At 47.2% G+C, this 5,338-nt stretch overlaps 1 pseudogene; it reads right to left on the reverse strand.

The window, feature by feature from the left end:
• Nucleotides 1–422: 422 nt before the first annotated feature.
• On the reverse strand, nt 423–1,507 carry LOC124647088 (annotated as a pseudogene).
• Nucleotides 1,508–5,338: the final 3,831 nt, after the last annotated feature.

Here is a 5,338-nt window from a genome sequence, read left to right on the forward strand (position 1 = left end):
GCGGAGGCGGCGAGGAGGAAGCGGCGGCGGCGGAAGAGGAGGAAGAGGAGGCGGCCTACCGCCGTGCGGTCGCCTTGTCCGAGGCGGATGCCGCCGAGAAAGCGGCGGCGAGGCAGAGAGGAGGCGGCGGCCATCGCCGCCGTCCAGGAGTTCGAGGCGCGGCGGGCGCGGAGGCCCGGGAGGCGCGGGAGGAGGCGGCGAGGATCGCCTTCATCCCCTACGTCATCCTCGGACGAGTAGAGGTAGGTTTAGATGTAGTATGATCCGTAGTATGATCAAAATGTATGTATGATCCCTAGTATGATCAATGAAGAAGAACTTCCCGGGTTTTAATTTTTGAAAATACGGGGCGAAATACGGGGTCTGCTAGACGGCATGGCTCGAAATGGAGCAGTTTTTCGATACGGAGCGAAATAAGAGACTTATACGGGGCAGCGAAATACGGGGCCTGTTAGACATGCTCTTAGGTTATAGCTGGCTACCGTCTGGAACAGTGCTGGAACTGTTGTCATGGACATGAGGCGGGACAGAAGCTGGCGGACGAACACCTGGAGCACATCTAGCGCAGCGGTGAGGCACAGGATGATGTATGTTATCTTCACGTCGGCGCGCTTGTACGGGTTCTTTTCGCTAATTGCAAACAACAACAGGGCAGCCATGTGCAGGCTCGGGACCACCAGCAGATGATAGAGCAGGTAGAGAGGAGTGACAGCAACGGTAGCTGGGGCATAGTTGAAGGCGAATGCATAGCCCAGAAAGCGCGGCACCACGTTGTCACGGATGCTGAGAGGTGGTAGAACGTCCTCCACACTCAAAGCTCTCCCTCGTGCTACCAGGTCATTGGCAGCAGCTAGCAGTGACAGGTCTGAAAGTAGCATCCACACCTTGTCTGTCTCCGACAAGGCCACCCGTTTCTTCCTGCTCTCCTTCTTCGTTCCTTGCCCCTGGAACGATAAAGCCGCCTGTCTGTTGATTGTAGCTCTGTTGAGAGCAAATGGCTTCTCGCTTAAGCTGGCGACCCCGACGATGAAGAGGAGAACTGCAGCCACCAGTACAGCTTCCAATCGCTGGAGCTGTGCCACGAAATGCAGAACGTGTACAGGGCAACCGCGACCTGGGACACCAAGGTCACGGTGTGCCTGATCCACAGCTCGTTGTCTTCCATCACGTTGAGTGCCATCTCCTTCTGCCCACCTAGGTGGATGAGCAGGACAGGAGCCCATAGGACCTCCAGGTCGAGGATGCTGCTCGAGTGCTGCTGCTGCTGATTGCCACAGTTGCCGCTGGCCCTCGAATGGCGGTTGAAGAGGGTGGCCAGCGCGTAGATTGCCAGTGCATCGCTGGAAATAATAGCCAGCCAGATGCATGTCCTGAAGATGCGTGGGATGCTGAACTTGCGCATGGGAGCAGCCAGCAGCAGAAACCACTGCAGGCCTAGGCTGCCGAGGACGAGGATGCGCAGCTGCCAGTCGTCCCACCATTGCAGAGCCCTCCAAATCTCATGCATCTCTCTCTCTGTGTATCCCTGTGTGTAATTGTTTACCACAACAATCACCTCGATCTCTATCTCTCTCTTATATATACACACACAACAATGGCCTGCCTACTCGTGTTCTTATTTCTTGTCAATGCGAAATAAAGAGAATAATGCTAAAAGATAAAGTCAAGCAAGATGGCATGTATATACATGCACCAACACAGCTTTAATTAGTGTCCCAGCCTTGAGCCTTCCCAGGAGTCAGGATGTGCTTTGCGTGTCCACCATAATATTCTACCCAGCTCCTGGAATGATATCCCGGCCAGCATCTATCCCTTTGCGTGCTATCACAGTGTTCGCGTTAGTTCTACCCGTGCGTCAAACTCGCGTCCAGCTCGAGCCGAACCTGCAAATAACTCGAGCTGGAACTGGAGAGCCCGAGCCAGCTCGAAACTGCAGACAAGCCACAAACTGGGACTCGACTCATAGCCTGTTGTTAGCTCGATCCAAAACGAGCCGACTCGGGATCCAATGGCAGCAAGTCACTGGGTCCCGCCACAGAGCCTCGACATGCATGACGCTGGCGTCTGTGATGTTAGAATAATTAATATACGGAATCTCTATCTCTACTACTTATAAAGGCACGGCTGCCGTTGGAAAATTGAATCTCCATCATTCATTCAAGCGCATCACACGGTCCACGTTTCGCTGTTCTCCCACATCCCCCAACCATGGACCACACCCACAATTAGATCCTAAAATTACGTTGTAAATTAACGGCTGCCAACCACTCCAAAAATCCCGCGGCATATTTGCTCCCCAAATCTACCTCTTGCCTAATGTATCTTTCAGACGACAACAACGGATAATCGGATGACGGGAGCTGGAGACTAATTGCCGGCTCGCTCGACTCGCCTCACCGTCGGCTTGGACGTGGAGTTCTCTATGGAGTGCGCGCCGCCTAAGGCTTCTAGGGTGAAGCTGTCCAGGGCGTGCGTGACGGCGCCTTCAACAACGTTTGGGGCGCCGCCCTGGACGTCGTGTATGGCCTCGAGCCTGCGACGCATGCGCGTCAAGGTATTCCCTGCCGGTAGTGTACGAGGACACCTTGGGTGGCGCTTCAATGCCCTCAACGACATGTGTGGAGAGGTCTTCCCGGTATCCCGAGGGTGCACAACATCGTCCTCCAGGTTAAGTATATCCTTTTTCTGATTTGGCCTTTTCTGCTTCTTCTAGGGCGTCCTGGGTATGCACAACGGTGCCCACTGCCCTCTGATTCCTTATTCCAAGGAATTGCCAGCATAACTAATTAATGGTGATTGTTTTTGGGTCAAGTTTCTCACATCTGGATGCAATGGTCTCAGAGAAAAATGGACGAGCTTGAACTTCTACAGTTATCTTTGCAATGTAAAGTTTGTTTGTATGAGTTTGAGTTCCCATGTTGATGTTCTACAAAGAAAAGAAAAACTATGCCCACATTTCTTGTGGTGCTGATTTGTTTTTTTCTATCCATTTTTCATAAGTTTACCAATGAATATAGTTTTTGAGCGTTTGATTGAGAAGATACTCGAACATCAACTTCATAATTGCTGCTATAAAATAGCGGCAATCAGCTAATATAAGCCATATGTCTGCCCTACAAGCCCATGAAATTTTTATTAGTCAAGCAAGGTGCATTTGATGTGATTCGTAGAAATTGGAACTTTTCAAGGTATGCACGTCACATAACGATCCTATGAATTCTGGTTGCCTGCTGTTTGTCTGGTTGTCTCATATATTGAATATTACAATTGTGCTACAGTGTCATGTTGCTGGTGTCCGGTAGGGAACACGGCACCATTCTTGAACGTGGAGGCCAATGCACATTATATTGCGGTGTAAGTTGATCAAGGTATGTCCGCAACCACCGATACACATCTTTATACCATTCATTTTGAGAAGCAACGCATCAGGCTACAAAATTGCAACATGACCAGTTGTCGAAGTGAATAGGCCACATTCCATCTTGATGCACATTTTTGGTGGAGGTATGTTTTGACCTGCCAAAGCTACGACATTGGGTAAGATGTCTTAATGAAAAACATGACAACGGGGAAGGAAACTAGAGCCATATTTTTCATAGGTAGAAGAGTGAGGCACCAAGAACTCGACTGGAATTTTCGAACCCTAGAGATTTGCTTGCACAACCACGCTCCTTACCGCCCGAGCTAGCATTTGAGGCATGCAGATTGCTTCTTCAGTGTTAGCTTGATCAGAGCATTTGAAGCATCATCTTTTCTTTGATTCAACAACCATATATATAGTGCATGTAATTTAAGTAAATGATAGTTCATGCATATAAAAATCATATGTTGCATTAGCTGATTACCGGAATGCAGAGAGCTATTGTTTTATCAGAATGATGGTGTGTTCGATGTATATTTAAGAGGTAATGAAGCATCAATTTGTACGAAAAGGAATTGTGCTATATTGTTCGGATCATGTACACCTTTGAGATGGAATTGTTTAGTAATCTACTTGATTCTATTCGCGAGGACTTTTTTTGATGTGATAGGATAGATTTGGAGATCTTGGTTGAACGCATATGCCAATTCGTGCAGGTTAAGAGGATTTGGACGAATTATATGCCAATAGAATATAGAAGAAGCTTCACTATTATAGCGACAAGAAGGTGTCACATTCTTATCAGCCTTGCTTAGAAGAGATTTGGGCAAAAGTAAGTTGTTTTTAGTACTATTTTTGAGTGAGATGAGCAACACTAGCGAGGTAAATACCAATGTGAAGAGTATATTTTGGTTAGTTTATTTCTTTTTCTTTGTGTGGTAGATATGGCACTCTATTTTGGGACTTCTGGTTTCCATCAAGTTTAAGAGCTCAATCGATCCTCCAGGTCAGCAAGATCGACTCATCTTTTTTAGCTTAGTGATTATATTTGTTTTGGAAATTATATCTTAATTAAGCATTGAACATTTTTGTGGCAGAACATTTTAAACATAGATGGAGAAACGAGTAATATAATTTTGAGCTCTTTTATTTGGCTTCATTCGTATTTGTTGAGAACTTCCTTGCATGTATAGTGGTGTTGGGACTTATGTGAACCATCTAGGCTTCATCTACGTAAATGTTGTGGGGATTTTTCATGAGCTAGGAACTCAAGATTGGAGGTGACCTTGCATTGTTGCAAGGACAACCACGACAATCACTACCTCAAAAAAATCCTTTTGAAGTGGTTATTAAGAAATTTTATTAATGATAATCAAGACGTGCATTGCACGTGCCCACTTACTAGTTAGAGATAAACTAGGATATTGCTTCTTGTCCTCCAAGTCTCTCTTCCATGTATTTCTATATATATACCTCATGAGGGTTAAAGAAATAAACACGAAATCCCGCGGAACCCTACACCAACGATCCCGCGGCTCCAGCTTCCAGTATGTGCTGTATCAGTCTTGTACTAGACGTCTAGCCAGGCTGCTACTGCATCAAGACGCGCGGGCCAAGTGACATGTATGCGCTGTCAGGACGACAACCACATGCGGTGACACGATCAGCGCGGTGTGCAACACCTGTCATGTAGCCATCTGCAAGACTCCCAATGACACCTAGCAAATCTTCGCTGCATCAAGCCGAACTACAAGCCAAAGCACAACATCAACAAGATCTTTGTCGAGCACTCCACGAGAAGCGGCGTCATCCACGCGCGAGCCACTGTGGAACACGATTTTATCTTCTTCTCCGACAACACGGCATCGACAAGAAGTAGTTTCTGGACAAAGTGAATTTTTATGTGGTTTGTACAAAAATAACAAAAATCGATGCTAAAATAAGGCTTTCTGGGAGTCTTTTTTTTTTGCATAGATC

This window comes from Lolium rigidum, chromosome 4 (assembly GCF_022539505.1).
Source record: "Lolium rigidum isolate FL_2022 chromosome 4, APGP_CSIRO_Lrig_0.1, whole genome shotgun sequence".
NCBI lineage: Eukaryota > Viridiplantae > Streptophyta > Magnoliopsida > Poales > Poaceae > Lolium > Lolium rigidum.